Source organism: Mauremys reevesii, linkage group 6 (genome assembly GCF_016161935.1).
Source record: "Mauremys reevesii isolate NIE-2019 linkage group 6, ASM1616193v1, whole genome shotgun sequence".
In the NCBI taxonomy this organism is placed as follows: Eukaryota; Metazoa; Chordata; order Testudines; family Geoemydidae; genus Mauremys; species Mauremys reevesii.
The window spans coordinates 66,165,359-66,181,823 of NC_052628.1; the positions used below are offsets into that span (position 1 = coordinate 66,165,359).

General features: G+C 43.1%; 1 long non-coding RNA gene across 3 annotated transcripts; it reads left to right on the forward strand.

The window, feature by feature from the left end:
* Window positions 1-261: 261 nt before the first annotated feature.
* Window positions 262-14,388, forward strand: LOC120408445. 3 transcript variants are annotated; one of them, XR_005600691.1, is made up of 3 exons: window positions 262-373; window positions 7,982-8,339; window positions 14,046-14,388. It is a non-coding gene; the product is annotated as an uncharacterized LOC120408445 (long non-coding RNA). The 3 variants fall into 3 exon arrangements; XR_005600690.1 differs by lacking the exon at window positions 14,046-14,388 and adding an exon at window positions 13,095-13,664; XR_005600689.1 differs by lacking the exon at window positions 14,046-14,388 and adding an exon at window positions 9,002-9,078.
* The last annotated feature ends 2,077 nt before the right edge of the window (window positions 14,389-16,465 follow it).

Here is a 16,465-nt window from a genome sequence, read left to right on the forward strand (position 1 = left end):
TAAAATCACTTGCTTAATTGAAAGTTTCATAGTTTTGAATTGAAAAACTTTAACAAAGTAATCCCATCTTAAATAGCAGAAGAGACAGATACAAAATGGAAGGATTTTTAACAGGGTGGCTTGCCCATGGGCTGGAGAGCCTGGGGCTAAACCAGCCTTGATTACAGGATGAGCCTCACCTTGTTTGAATCAAGTGACACTCCCCTGCACGTGCATCCCTCCCCCCTGCCCACACACACTCCAGGAATCTGCAGGGAATAAGAGGGCACTGTGTCTGTAGCAGTAAAAATTGATGACTGAAGAAGCACAAGCACAGTTTGTGAGGAAGTTTTCCAGGAAGGCAGGCCTGGGAGAGACTTTAAAGGGTAGCTAGGTGAGCAAATATGTGAGTTTCTGTTTTGTGTTCTTTTGGGTTGAGAGAGACTGAAGTGGGCTTGGAGCCTAAAGGGCCTGTATGCACTGGAGGACTCCATAAGTTGAACCCCCAGAGGTGACTGTTTGAACTATTGTTGAACTGAGTGTAGGGTGACCAGATGTCCTAATTTTATAGGGACAGTCATAATATTTTGGGTCTTTTTCTTATATAGGCTTCTATTACCCCCTGTCCTGATTTTCCACACTTGCAATCTGGTCACCCTAACTGAGCGAGTTTATAAAGGTCCAGAAGAGGTACAAACAGAGGCTGGGCACTGCAGAGGCCCCCTTGGCCATCAGGGGGTGCTGTGGTGGCAGCAGGTTCCTGTGCTGAAGATTTTCATCCTCTTGTTAACATTAAAGTTTAAAAGGCCTCTATAAATTATTGGGAGATACAGCTCTCTCTTTTTAAACTTCCCATGTTACAGTAAACAACTTTAGATATCTATTGTAGTAATCAGAAACAGCTGATAAGCTCATAACCACAATCTGTTGTGAAGTGGCAGATGCCATATCTGGAGAACTATGAATGAAAGCGATTTAAAATATGTAATTCAAAGCCTAAAAGTCTGTATGGCATTAAAGTACTTGGAACACTTGCAGTACAGCTGTATGGAATGTGGAAGATGCATGCTAACACATTTTAGTAATTTAAAAGATAAAGGAAATATTCCAAATGTGAAAGTTTTTCTTTTAATCTGAATGATCCAGCTTTCAGAGATAAAAATGGAATCAAATTATATCAATTTGCCATCAACTATTACATAAGTTAGCCAGGTGACTGGAAACAGGAACTATTTACAATTTCCCTACTAGCTGCAATAACACTTTTTCAGTTCCTTGAACATTTGGTAAAGTAATAACAGAGAGAGTGAAGATTCACCATGACTGGTGAGGAATAAATAATGAATGTATGTAAGCTTAGTCATAGGGTGGCATTTTCAAAAATGCCTCAATGACTTTGGAGCACAATTCCGTGATTCTATAAATTGGGTAAAAATGGAACAAATCCATTAGCCCACCTTTAAGCAGCATGATAGAAATTATTTCTGTATTAGACTGAGGGTAGAGTGAAGCAGAAGAGGAAAGGGAGATAGAAGCAGAGGAGCCTGGCATAGGAGGACTATATAGGCAAAGAGTGGGACAGGGCATGGGGGGGGGGGGAGGGAGGGTTGGATAGGAGCTGGTGAGTCAGGAGGTGGGAGCTTAGATAGAAGGGGGAGGGGCAGAAGCTGGGATAGGGAGCAAGACCCAGAAAAGTCTAACCACTAGAACACACTCCCAGATTTAATAAAAAAAAAAAAAAAAAGTCTGACCATGAACACATGCAAGGGACTATTTAGGAATGAAATATTACCCTATGGGGTAAATGCTGTTGTCTTTTATTTGAATGACAGTCATAACTGGGAGGAATTCAAAGGAACATTTTAAAAAACCTAGAAGAGATTCTAAAGAGACTCCAACAATACAGTTTTAAAGTTTACCAAGATTAGCGCGGGGTTCATTTGGTTTGCTTTCTTTGTTCACCAAATGAAGTTACTGAGTTGGGGCATTGTATAGATACATGAGGGGGTGCACCTGTTAAGAGAAGACAAAAGCAATTGAGACTGCACCAGTAGCACAACAGAAATGCTCTGAGATGGCCATGTTAAACTATCCTGGAAGAACCATTCCAAACATTCAGCATTTATCAGTCCACTGTCTGCCTTGTTATGTAAAAATATTATGTGGATTTGGACAGAAAAAGAAAATAAGGCTTTTGAGGAAAGCATATTGGTATATTTTAATCCAGAGTTTCCTAAAACACTAGTTTGTAACACCACCCCTGTAGAATTTGAGGCTTTCATTGCACATGTTTGTAAAGATGAGAGAGAGAAACCCATATCATTTGCTTCAAGAAGATTGGGTATGTCTACACTACAAAGACTATATCAGCCCAGTGGACCTAGCCCCATAGTGTAGACACAGCCTACACTGATGGAAGGGGCTTTTCTGTCCATGTAGGAACACCACCTTCCTGAACAACATTAGCTTGTTGATGGAAGCCCTCATTCACACCCCTGACCAACATAGTTAATGCTGATATAACTTTTCACTGTAGACCACGTGTAACAGAGTGCTGGCCAGGAGGTCCTAAGCCAGCCCCTGTTGGCCCAGCTCCAATTAAGAAGCATTAACTGGGGTTGGTGGGGCATGCCACACCTAATTGATGGAGGGGAAGCATCTGCTGGCCTTATTATCCAGGGGGCTATATAGGACTGACAAGAAGGAGCAGGGGAGGGGGGTGAACAGAGAAAGGAAAGGGAGGAGCAAAGGGCTGTGTCCCCCTGCTTGCTGGAGAAGCTAGTTGTCCCCCACGTTGCTAGTTTGGAGCGGTCTGTAAACAGAAGGCATGCGAGCTGTAAATAAAAGGCACTGGTGATTGCACCCAGAAGAGGTCTCTGGCCGATTTGTGGGCACAGGGGTCCCATAGAGTGAGGGGGAAATAGAGGCCCTCGTTACATGTGGGGGCTTGTCTGGGATCCGAGAGCCAGCGAATGTGGTTGGCAGCCCGGATATGGAGGAGACCCTACAATGGCTGGTCAAACAGCAGGAGCAGATACAGCAGGCCCTGTAAAGTTTTCAGCAGTCCCACCAGGCCAAAAGACAGGCCTTACTGACCTGGCAAGCAGAGCAGTAGCAGAGTCTGCAAAGAGTGGTGAGTTCTGCAGGAGACGGCACCCGGCTGCTGGGCTGGGGACTCTGTAAGATGAGCCTGGCGGATGATCCAGATGCCTTTCTTGAGACCTTTGAGCAGGTAGCCAAGGGTGCCGGTGAGAGAGGGCAACCTGGGCCCTCCGACTGGCTCCAAACCTGACGGGAAAGGTTCAAGCAGCCTATATGGCCATGAGCAAGCCCAGAACTATGAGGTAAGAAGGCGGCCATTCTAGACTGGGTGGGCCTGTCGATGGAGTAGTACCGCCAAAAGTTCCGGGCAGCCCGATGGACAGTGGCGGTGCAGCCCTGGGTGTAGACCCAGAGACTCTTGGACTGGGCCACCCCCTGGATGAGGCTACAGACACGCATGGTGGGGAGAAATGATGGACACACTGGTCCTAGAAGAATTGCTGCAGAGCCTCCCTGAGAACATCCACATCTGGATGAGGTGTCACCAGCCTGTCACCGTTGAGGCAGCGGTCAGGTTGACAGAGGAATATATTGAGACAGGGTCCCCAGAGGGAGGATCAACTCCATAAAGACAAGGAGTCAGGGAAGAAAGAGGCAGAACCTTTTCTGGGAAAGACCTGAAGAGAAAGGGGGAGCCCTGAGGAACGCCCGAGAGGCCCACCAAGCTTGTTTGCTGGCAGTGTGGGAGATTTGGACACACACAACGTGACTGTCCTGATATAGAGTGTGCATGGGCTGAGTTTTGTGGCTGGACGCGGGTTGGGGAGTGGAAAGAGGGGAGGCAGAAACTGTCCACCATCCTGGTGAGGATTGGGAAGAAACCTCAAATAGGCCTGATAGATAACGTGTCAGCCTGTTCGCTTGTACAGAGCGGGCTGGTGAAGCTCCACTGGCTTATTGCGGGGGGCAAGGATGGCCCTCGAGTGTATCCATGGGGACAAGAGGTCCTGCCCAGTGGCCTAGGTGCCCCTCAAAGTGAGGGGCTGCTTCAGATGGAAGCGGGTTGGGGTACTATAGCCGGTGGCGTTAGGTAGGGACTGGGGCCCACTACCTAGGAAAAAGAGGAGAGGGGCCCTGAAGGGGGGGCAGATATCGCTAGACCAAGGATCCCAAGTGGGAAAGATGAGCAAAGTCCCAGAAATAGCAAAGAAGAGAACCCTAAACAGAGCCCAGAGCAAGTAGACCTGTGGGAAGGGTGTATGGGGGAGCTGGCCAGCCTGAGCCTCTTGGAAAGGGAGAGGGGACAATTGGAGCACCCCACAACACCATGCACCCCAGAACCTACTGGGTGGTGTGGGAGAAACTGAGGCACAGAGGGTCCCACAGGATGGTGGAATGGATCCTGACACCCCACCACCACCAAAAGTAAAGGCAGTACAGGAGACGGGAGGCCTGCAGGGATGCGACTGGTGTGACAACCTGCGGGCAGAGGTGGAACTATGGGGGCAGCCACCCCCCCGAGCAATGTACGTTTTGCGGGTGGGGGAGGGGAAAAAACCTAGGAGAGGATGCCAGGGATCGCCTGGCCAAGAGCGGGGAACTTCCCTGGAGGAGCCCCCCGGGCAAAGGGGCTGAGGTCAGCTGGACCTGGTGGTTCACAAAGGGGAAGGCATGTAATAGGGTGCTGGCCAGGAGGTCCTGAGCCAGCCCCTGTTAGCCCAGCTCCAATTAAGAAGAACTAATTCGGGCTGGTGAAGTATGCCATGCCTAATTGATAGAAGGGAAGCACCTGCAGGCCTTATTAGCTGGGGGCTATATAGGGCTGGCAGGAAGGGGTGGGGGTAGAGAAAGGAAAGGGAGGAGCTAAGGGCTGTGCATCTCTGCTTGTTGGAGAAGCTAGCTGTCTCCCCCCCCACACACACACACCCTCCCCAGCTAGTTTGGAGTGGTCTGTAAATAGAAGGCAGTGGGAGTTGACACTGTAAATAAAAGGTGCTGGTGATTGCACTCAGAAGAGGTTTCTGGCTGATTTGTGGGCACAGGGGTCCCATAGAGGGGGAACTGGAGGCCCTCATTACACCAGGCCATTATCAAGGAACTGAGAGAAGCTATTTACATGTAGAAAAAGAGGCTTTAGGCATCATTTTTGGGGTTGTTATATTCCATGAGTACCTGTTTGGAGAAAAAAAAATCATCCTCCCCACTGATCTCAAATATTCCACTGCTAGCAGCAGGTAGTCTGTAGAGATGGGCTTTGATCTTAGCTGCCTAGCAGTAGGACATTTCTTATAGCCCATCAGAAAACCATGCTAATGCAAATGCATTGTCCCATTTGGTTCTTTACATGGGAAAATAGAGAGAGGAAAACTGTATGTACAGAGTCTCTTTCCTAGATCACCTTCCTATTACAGCTAAGGAAATTGCTCTGGAAATAGGAAAAGACCCCATTTTGCTTAAGGTGATTCACTATATACTTTCAAGGTAGCCAAATTATATAACCAATGAGCAACTGAGCCCTTAGTATTTCAAGCAACTGGACTCATATCCTTGGAGAATGGTTGTTTGCTGTGAGCACCATGAATACCAAAACATTTACAGAAAGGGATGCTAGTGGAATCACAGGAGCAGCACCAAGGAGTAGTAAAAATGGAAGGATTAGCCATCTTTAGAGCAAAATATAGAAATGGAAAGTAGCCAGTATCCTGTAACAGCCATATAAACATGCCAAAAACAGCAATGCATGCATGTTGACTTTGCAGAAAAAAATAAGCAAACTTCCTTAGCAAGTTTACTTAGCAGCTTATGCTCGGTGGCCAAAGGATGTTCACATGGCAACAACCTCTTCTGTGAAAGAGTTGAAGTGTTTCACAATATACCTCTGGGTTACCTGAGGAGCTCATTTCAGATAGCGATCCACAATTTTTTTTCTGAAGATTTTCAGGCATTTCTATGGCAAAATTCAGTGAAACCTATTTAGGCTTGGCAGAATTTGATTTTTATTTTTGTAGAATGACTGATAATATCAAAGTTTACCTTTAAATTAATAATAAAAATCTTTTTTTAAATGTTCACATTTGCAGGAAATCATACGGGGCAGACAAGAATTATTTAATGACAGTAGACACTGAGATTCAAAAAGTTAGAGCTTTGTAACTGTTAAATACAAAAATTGTCAACATCACATGTTAAAATATATAAAGCAAATATTCTCCAATCAAACTCTAAGCTCTCAAGCAGCATTTTTCTTTCTTTGCTATGTTTAAATTTCAGTTGCTATTGGTGGAAATATTTTTTTCATCATTTCATGCATGTATGGCACTTACCAACATTTTACCAATAACAATCTAATCCATCCAAGCCTAAATATATTAGATCAACTCCCTATCATATAGCATCAGCTAGATTGGCAGTGTTTTGTGCAGTCACTGAAATAAGCATTAGACAAAAATGATGGGAGGCCCCTGCCATGCTGCAAATACCATTTTTGTATGTCTACCAGATTGTCACTCAGTAGACTCCAGCAGCATTGTTTTTAAGACACTAGTTACATTCTAGATTTGATTTACTTAGACCACACTTACTGAGAGCACTTGATGAAAGACAAACAGTGAAAACCCCACAACATGAACCTCCCAGGTTTTCTGCCTATGGCAGACAGTGTTGGTACAAAGTTACAGGGGGAAAATGAAGTGGGAAATAAGGTGAGGTAAAGCAGATATTGGTACTGGTGATATGTTTGGTAGTGGTAAAAGGGGAGGTAATGAAAAGGCATATTGATCAACTTTTACCATATAAAAGCTCAGTAGGCTTACAGGATAAAGCCCCTGAAGCTAGTAAAGATGGTTGTAGTTTTTGTTGGCCGGAAGAGGAGGCGGAGTTGGTGCCAGAAGATGGTGGCCAAGAGAGGTGATCCAAATAGTATAAATAAGGAAAAGAACAAAGGCCGGGTGTCTCGTTGTCTCCCTGATAGGCATCACCAGCTGCTGTAAAACTGAAGCCCTTCCATAAGGTTAAACTTGATGATTTTTATTATTTTATTTGGTAATTGAAGAATTTACAGGACATGTGTGTGATGTATTGAAAACTGTGTTAAAATTGTGATCTATCACTTTACATTCTCAGGTGTTTTGCTGGCCTTTCTTGCATAGGGAAGCTTGTGATCAGAGTCAGTCTGTAGACAGTCTAGAGTAAGATGGGGTGAATTGTGCCTCTCTGTTTGGGGGTTCTTGTGTGGTGTTCTCAATTGTAAGAAATTAAGTAGTGTTATGTTGCAACTTTCCAGCAGGAGTATTTAATGTTTTTTATCCAACTTCTCTGTTTGAACACCAGGAAACCTAACAAAAGCAAGGGGTCCTCTTCCCCACCATACCAGGAGAACCCTCTTACCAATCATGGCACTGTCCTCAGTGACAGATCATTCCTGGGAAAGAGGGTGGATGATATGGAACAATTGCTGCTAACCCCTCTCTTCCCAAACAAAGTTTCTTACCAATCTGGGATGGCTGGGTGGATGGGTCAAAACCCCCTAGCCCCATCTCTAATATCTTGGCTCTCTGAAAGCAGCAGTAGCTTATTCTGGTCTGTATGCCTGTCATCTGTGTGTGGGGGGGGGAAATGGTCCAAGTGAATACAGCAGTCAGATTAGTGAGCCATAATGTTAACAGTATGGATCGCAATTTGTTAGGAGACTTACAGAAGTCTTGTTGCCTTGGGATCTTCCCCTCATGCTAGTCATTCAAAACAATATCTCCTAAACAGATATCCCCTCCTTCCTGAGGGATGCATGACATGGTGAACAGTTGCTCTTCAGCTTCAGCTTCTACTCACCATGTGGAGACTAGCCTTCACAGAGCAAGGGCAAACTCTTTTTTTCTAGAAATTCACAGAATGTGGTGATGCTGCTCTGCCCTTCTGTGCTCCCTGCCTCATCTCCACTTGGTTTTGCTCCCCTCCTTCTCAGGATATCCTATGACCAATCCTGCTAGAACTTTGGGAAAAGCTTGAAGTTTCTAGTCAATACCAGGTCCTCAACATGGAAACTGGAAGATATCTTTCAAGATCCAGCTGGTCCTGGGGAATGGACAGATGTGTGGGACACACATATTGATGGCAGCTCGGCCCAACCTGTAAGAAAATTGAGTTTGCCCGCACAGATCTCCAGCTGTCCAAGGAAGACAGACTATCTGGGGATTCAGTACTCAGAAGAATAGACAGAACATTCTGCAAGGGACAGAGGGACCACAGGACAGAGTGCTGCCTTCCCAGAGCCAAGGCACAAGAGGTCACTCTAAGACTGAATTGCCTTCTGAAGCTGACAGGTAAGGATCCGTCAGTAATAGCTCATGTCGGCACCAATGATGCTGCGTTGTGAGATATCACACAGATAGGTGATTTCAGGGAACTCAGAAGTGTGTGGAAGTATGTCCAAGTGATCTTCTCTGTGATCCTTCCAGTCCCATGAGCGAAGGAAAACAGAAAGGAGAAGATTCTGGAAGTAAGCCGCTGGCTAGATAAGTGGTATAGCGTGGAAGGTTTTAGCTCTTCTATGGGAAGAATAGTCAGTGTAGATTGGGTGGCCTACACCTCATTATAAAGTGAATCTATCTCCCTGGGGAAAACCTAGCTAGAATAGTCAGGAGGGCATTAAACTAATAAAAGGGGAGGGTAAAAAGAGGGAAGATATGAGCATGCATTTAACACAAAATCAGGATGTTGAGAACAGAACTAATCAAGGCATGAAAGGACATGAAAAGAGAATTTCTAATTATCTATACATGAAAGCTAGCGGTCTCAATAACAAATAAGGAAATAAAAATAGCTCATTCATAAGCATAAATTTGATCTATTTGGTATTACTGAAACGTGGTGGAATGATTCACATGGTTGGAATGTTAGATTATAATTATGGAGTTTAGGAAAGATCTAATGAGAAAGAGGAGTGGGAGTAGCACTCTGCTAAAACTAGCATTATCTGTTTCAGAGACATTGATAACTTGGAAGAAAATGATTTTGAATGCCTATGGATCAATGGCTGAACTAATAAAGTGCAAGATGGGGTATTAGATGGTGTCTGCTACAGATCACCAAATCACATAAGGGAACAGGATGACTGCCTCTTTACACACCTATCTGTAAAGGGTAGGGGGAAAAGCTGCACGATCCTGGGGGACATATGCTGGAGGTCTCATGCTGCCAGCACTAAAACTTCCTTGGAATTTCTAAACATTATAGATGACAATATCCTAACTCAAAATGTGCTGCATCCAAGCTGAGGGAATACTATATTCAGGGGTGAAAGTAAGGCAGTATGGACCGGAACAGCGTACTGGTAAAACGTAGCCGCCAGTACCGGCCCGTACAGCTGACTTTAAAGTGCTGCCACGGCAGAGCTTTAACATTGCTGCCCCTTTTTGCACCCCCCATTGGCAGCCCTGCTGGGTCCCTGCAGCGCTTTAACATTGTTTCCCCTCTCCCCCACCTCTCCCTCCCAACTGCAGACAGGGGTGGGGGAAAAGGAGCAGCTGCCCCAGGGCCGGCGATTTAAAGGGGCACGGGGCTCCAGCAGCCAGAGCCCTGGGCCCTTTAAATCACTGCTGGAGCCCAGAAGGTGCAGGCCAGGCAGCACGGATGGGCTGGATCGGGGATGCTGACCCTCAGCCCTGCCCCTTTCACCTGAGGCCCCTCCCCTTCCCAGGGGGCCAGAGCAAGCCCCCATACTGGTAAGAGTTCAATTTTACTTTCACCCCTGACTATATTAGACCTAATTTTTACAGATAAAAAGGAACTGAGCACAGAACTAAAAATTACTGGTCACTTAAGAACAAGTGATCCTGATTTGATTACATTTATAATGTGTGGAAGAACAAAGACCAGACCAGTAATATCTCTTGATGATTTAGAAGGGCCAATTTCATGGAGCTGAAACAATTATGAGCCAACTCAACTGGGAGGAAGAATTTAATCAGAAAAATGTCAATGATTGGGAATTGTTTAAGAACACTGTACTGGATGTCCAAAAAGGTACAATCCCATAAGCACAGTAGAAGGCTGAATTGGTTTAAAAAACTGAACTGCTTTACACCTTTACCCCACTATAACACGACCCGATAGAACACGGGTTCGTGTATAGCGCAGTAGTAGCAGAGCTCCGGCAGCGCTTCAAAGGGTCCGGGGCTCTGGCTGCTGTGGGGAGCCCCAGGCCCTTTAAAAGCGGAGCCCTGCCACCACTACCCCGGAGCTGTGGCAGCGAGGCTTGCTGGCGATCTAGACGGCCCAGGCTCCCCGCAGCAGCTGGGGCCCGGAGCGCTTTAAATCACCACTGGAGCCCTGCCACCCCTACCCCAATATAACGGGGTTTCAGCTATAATGCGGTAGGGATTTTTGGCTCCCCACAACCGCGTTATAGCGGGGTAGAGGCGCGCACACACACACACCCCAAATGGAAGAAAAGAAAAGGTGATAGCATCTCATTTATATTCATTACTAGGAACTGTAGAAATTGATACAGAATGAAAAAGGACACAAGGAGAAATCTAGCACCAAGAAATATAAGGACAATAAAAAGTAATTTTAAAATACATTAGGAATAAAGAGAATCCTAACAATGGTAGTGTTCCCATTACTAGAGGGAAATGCTAGAATCATCAAACATAATGCAGAAAAGGCAAAAGTATTCAATAAATATTTGTTTTTATTGGTAAAAAAAAAAATAACAGATGATGTAGTCATCTGATCTGGAAAAAAGGGTCAACAGTGAGGTGGCAAAATTTGCAGATGATACAAAACTACTCAAGATAGTTAAGTCCAAAGCAGACTGAAGAGTTTCAAAGGGATCTCACAAAATTGGGTGACTGGGCAACAAAATGGCAGATGAAATTCAATGTTGATAAATGCAAAGTAATGCACATTGGAAAACATATGTATAGTTAGGATTATGTGGTTTGAGTATTGGCCTGCTAAACCCAGGGTTGTGAGTTCAATCCTTGAAGGGGCCACTTAAGGATCTGGGACAAAATCAGTACTTGGTCCTGCTAGTGAAGGCAGGGGGCTGGATTCAATGACCTTTCAAGGTCCCTTCCTGTTCTAGGAGATAGGATATCTCTATTTATTTAAATTAGCTGTTACCATTCAAGAAAGAGATCTTGGAGTCATGGTGGATAGTTTTCTGAAAACAACCATTCAATGTGCACAGCAGTCAAAAAAGCAAACAGAATGTTGGGAATCATTAAGAAAGGGATTGATAATAAGACAGAAAATATCATATTGCCTCTATATAAATCATGGTATGCCCACATCTTGAATACTGCATGCAAATGTGGTTGCCCCAGCTCAAAAAAAGATATATTGGAATTGGAAAAGGTACAGAAAAGGGCAAGAAAATTATTAGGGGTATGGAACAGCTTCCATATTAATAAAACTGGGATTTTTCAGATTGGAAAAGAGATGACTAATGGGGGGGATATGATAGAGCTATTAAATTGTGAGTGGTGTGGAGAAAGTAAATAAAGAAGTGTTGTTTACTCCTTCTTGTAACACAAGAACTAGGGGTCACCAAATGAAATTAATAGGCAGCAGGTTTAAAACAAACAAAAGGAAGTATTTTGTCATACAATGCACAGTGAACTTGTGGAACTCCTTGCCAGAGGATGTTGTGAAGGCCAAAACTATAACAGGGTTCAAAAAACAACTAGATAAATTCATGGAGGATAGGATGCTGGGAATGGGTGACAGGCTGGATCACTTGATGATTCCTGTTCTGTTCATTCCCTCTGAAGCACCTGGTATTGGCCACTGTCGGAAGACCGCATACTGGGCTAGATGGACCTTTGGTCTGACCCTGTATGGCCATTCTTATTTTCTTCTGTAGTCATATCAAACAATACCACTCTTTCCATTCACTAGTATCTCAGTAGCTGTTTAACAATCTCCTAAATTTAGGCCAATCAGCAGGTCCGGATAACTTGCATCCAAGACTTTTTAAAACAGCTGGCTGAAGAGCTTGTTGGACCGTTAATGTGGATTTTCAATAAGTCTTGGACCACTGGGGAAGTTCTAGAAGACTGGAAGAAAGCTAGTGTTATGTCAATATTTAAAAAGGGTAAATGGGACAATCTCAGTAATTATAGGCTTGTCAGTATATCAATCCAAGATAATTGAGCAGCTGTGTGTTGGGATATACAAATTCCACACTGGGATGGAAGGGGTTAAAGAACAGCAGTGGGCCCAGCTCGTCCCGCCAACCCTGCAGCACATGCCCCAACTGGAGATAGGGTTGAAAAAGGAGCAGCCCAACTCAGAAGCTGAGGAGGAATACAGATCTATCCTGAAGACTCCTGACAAAAGGTGCTAGAGAGGCTTCCTTGTGTATGCCAAGTTGGTGGGCCTGCCCCACAACTGAGGGGATGCTAACCACTAGGCCTCCCAGCCCCCTGAGAACCCTATTACAAGCTGATACAGGATTCCATTAATAAAAAATTAAAGGAGAGTAATATAATGAATGCCAGTCAACATGGGTTATGGAACATAGATCCTTGTTTGTATGTTTTTAGATTACAAGTTTGGTTGGTAAAAGTAATAGTGTTGACATAATGCTCAGACCTGTGTAAAACATTTGACTTGGTAGCACACAACATTTTCATTAAAAAACTTTAACGGTATAAAATGAGCATGGCAAACATTAAATGGATTAAAATCTAGCTAATGTGGAAGAAAACAAAATCATCACTGCTAAAGTTTGCAGATGGCCCAAAAATTGGAAGAGTGGTAAGTAATGTCCTGTGCTATATAGAAGGTCACACAAGATGATCACTGTGGTCCCCTTTGGCCTTGGAATCTGTTAAGAAAATTAATCCAAAAGTAACTTCACATTTATGTACACCTTTTTCAATGTATCTTTTAGTTCATTAAGGTTAACATTCAAATGTATTTCGGTGGGGTGGAAGGAATTAATTCTATACAATGCCGGCCATCTTTTTAATTTACCGGTAAATTTAAATTTTAATCATTTTAACTAAATAAAATACAAACTTTTTTTTATTCCTTTACACTTTGGGCTGATGGTACTGTTATGCTAGGGAGTTGGAAGAAACAGCAGTGAAGCTGGTGGGCATAACTGCTGATACAGTGCAAACCAGAGCTGGGGCATTGATTGAGCTGAATGAGGGAGAGAAGCAGCAGAAACACAGAACAACACAAAAAAGGAGTAAAGAAGCCCAGATATAGCAAGAGAAACCCTGGTAACATGACCTTGAGGGGGAAAAATGCTAAGAGAGCACTTTTTGGATAAAGGCTGTCTGACAAGCTTGGAACTATGAGCAAAGAAACTATCTCCTGTGGTTTAATTCCTACTTTGTTCAGGGAACCAAACTTTGTGTAGGGTGTTAGTAAATAAACAGAATTGCATCAAAGGAATACCTGACTCTATCAATTCCTCCTCCAAATGGAAACTACTAGACACTGGCAATTAGCTAACCATCTGGGTCAAAAGGAATAACAATATTGTCAGAAGACAGGACTGCATGACTTTTGCCAACAAGACACGTACTTGTGAAAATTAGAAAGTTTTGGAGTTTTAGCTTTACACAGAAGATTAAACAGCTTGATTCCTTCTTTTTCTGGAGCTTGTTTTAGTATTTGCATGTATATTTCTGGGAAAGGGAAAGAACACCAGACTGTGGTGAGAAGTTATTCATCATCCTTAGGAGTTGTTGGAGTCATAAGAGGAGGGAAATTAAGCTAGATAACAGCAGAGCTTTTGGTGAGGCATAATTTGACTTTACAGGATATTTTCATATGTGAAAAAAGCAGTTGAAAGACCAGCAAGGTTAGTGTTTCTTTTTTTTTAATTGTGGGTTAATATTAATATATGGATTTTTCTCCATGTCCTTTTTATTCATTCCTAAAAATGATTTGATTTTATTGCTAATGTTATTTGAAATGCTGTTCCATTGCTAATTTCAGTACCAGGAGTCTGATCCTGTTCCCTCAAATTTCTCCTCTCTATGCTCATGGACAATGGGTCCCAGCAGTACCTGCCAAGTGACCCTCACAAGCACCAGCCATATAGGGAGAGAACTCCAAAGCCTCCATCTTCCTCAGATTCACTCCTTCAAAGGCTCCAGGTTCTCTCCCCATTCCTCCTTCCTAATGTCAGCACCTGCGCGCTACCAAGTTCAGCACCACCAGATAGGACTACAGACTCCTTCAGCAATAACTCACTCACTACCTGTCTATTCACTTGTCCTAGTCTCATTAATTGGTTTTGACCTCTCTGCCTGCTGCTTCACCATATCTCCTATTTCATTTTCCTAATCCTTGGTCTGTGCCCATTTCTTGCCAGGCCCCTCCCCTCTGCAAGACCTCTTCAGCTTTCACACACCTTGTGACTACTACTCTCCTCGCATCCCACCAAAGGAAACGGAGAGGGATAAATTAAAAAAAAACCTTTATTCTATAAATAATATATATTTTAAAAGGGGTGATGTACTGCATGTTACTGTAACAATAGAAGCCTCAAACCACTCATGTAACCTTATTTTTGTAACCCTTACTATTCCTTGTCCAACTTTCCTCCACCTCCGCACTGGTCTATTCATCTCATGTGTTGCATCTTGTCCTATATTTAGATTGTAAATATCTCAAGGCAGAAGATGTCTCTCTTCATTGTTGTTAGTATTGTCTGTAAAGCCCCTCCCCCCTACAGAGGTTGCTGTATTAATAAAAAGTCAATAGACAAATATCAGCAGGCAAAGGACTGGGCCCCAAAACTATGTTCTTGAACATCCCAAACTCATATCCACACTTAATTGTAGGTCAGAAATAAAACCATCTGAACAACTGATAGAAACTTAGGAGAATTGGGGCCTGATCCTACTCACATTAAAATCAATCAGAGTTTTATCCTTTATTGTAACAGCTCAAAGAAATATGTCATGTAGTAAGTCTCTATTTCATTCTAATATAAATTGTGTATCCACAGGATACACAATAAGACTTTAGTGCATCTGGTACACAAAATACTGAAATGATCTGATCCTGCAGTCCTTACTCAGGCAAATCTCCCACTGAATGAATACAGGGGGTTAGGAAATCCATGGATGTTAGTCCTAGCTCTTCTATGGACTTTGTGTTAAGCAAGTCATTTTACCTGTGTGAGAGACTTGGTTTATACATCTGTAAAATTAGGATAATGAATTAAACTCCTTTGCAAGAGACATGTGAGCTTTAATTAATATTTGTAAAACATATTAACATCTTCAGATGCAATAAGCTACAGAAATGCAAAGGACAATGAATATGCCAGTTAAGAAAACCATCATATATCCCAGCAAGGCGTAAGTTGATGATTCTTTAAGAAGTTATGTTCTTGGTAACCCTGGAAAACTGACAGCTGTGAATGTCTTGACCAGTTGTGCTCTCTGTCATATGCAGTTTACTAACGGGGTAGGTAAATCCATACATTTATATAAAATATGAATGTACTTGACATATAGAATCTTGTCTTCCAGACTCAACAATTCAGTTAACAGTATGTACTAGACTGGATAGCATTTCTCAAATTTTAAGACCTAACTTAGAACATTTAAAACTCAAATGTCTGTGGTGTACCTTTGTGGCAATTTCAACCAGTATAATAAGAATGGATTTTTATTCTGATACAGTACTCTAAACCAACCTTATTGCAGGCTCAATACCACACTTTGAGAACCACTGATTTAGAGCCAAACATTAAGGTTCTGATGCTGCCCTGAGCCCTTTGTCAGGCAAACCTTCCCAAGGTGTCTTATGCTGGGCTCTAAAATTAATGTACAGTTGTGAAAATGTGAATGCTAATAGGCTGCCCAAGTTCATACAGGATGTCTGTGATAGAGGTACAAATAGGAAAGAAAGCTCCTGAGTCCTCAGTCCTGTCCTTTAATCACTGAATACCAAAAGCATATAGTGTAGTGTAAGAAAAATTAAAGCATAAAGTGGGAGGAGTTTCAGTGACTTACTGACAACACTACTACAGACTCTTTATAGGAAACACTTTGTTTTTCTGTTCATACCTATCAGGGCACTGTTAACAAGCCTTCCAAATCTCTGGATCATAATGTTTGCAATATGGTCTGTTGCTTTACTATTTTCTATTCCTGGACTTATTATAGTTTACAGCATACTGATTCAGCCTTTGTGTTCTTAGTCTAGCACATAGAGAATGTGAATGGTAAGTGGTTGTGATTTTGCTACATTTTATTAAGTGCTCCCACTGAGACCCCTAGTGCTGTGAATATTTCCTGCTCTTTTCTTAATACAAATTGGATTCTGAAACCAGGATGGCTCACAGTGTGAATGCTAGAAATGGTCATGAATCATAAAGTCTGGGTACAGATCCAAGCTTTCTATAGCTTGGAGATATCCAGAGCCAGAGTCTTGGTTTAATACAATAGAACTGGGAACTATAGTC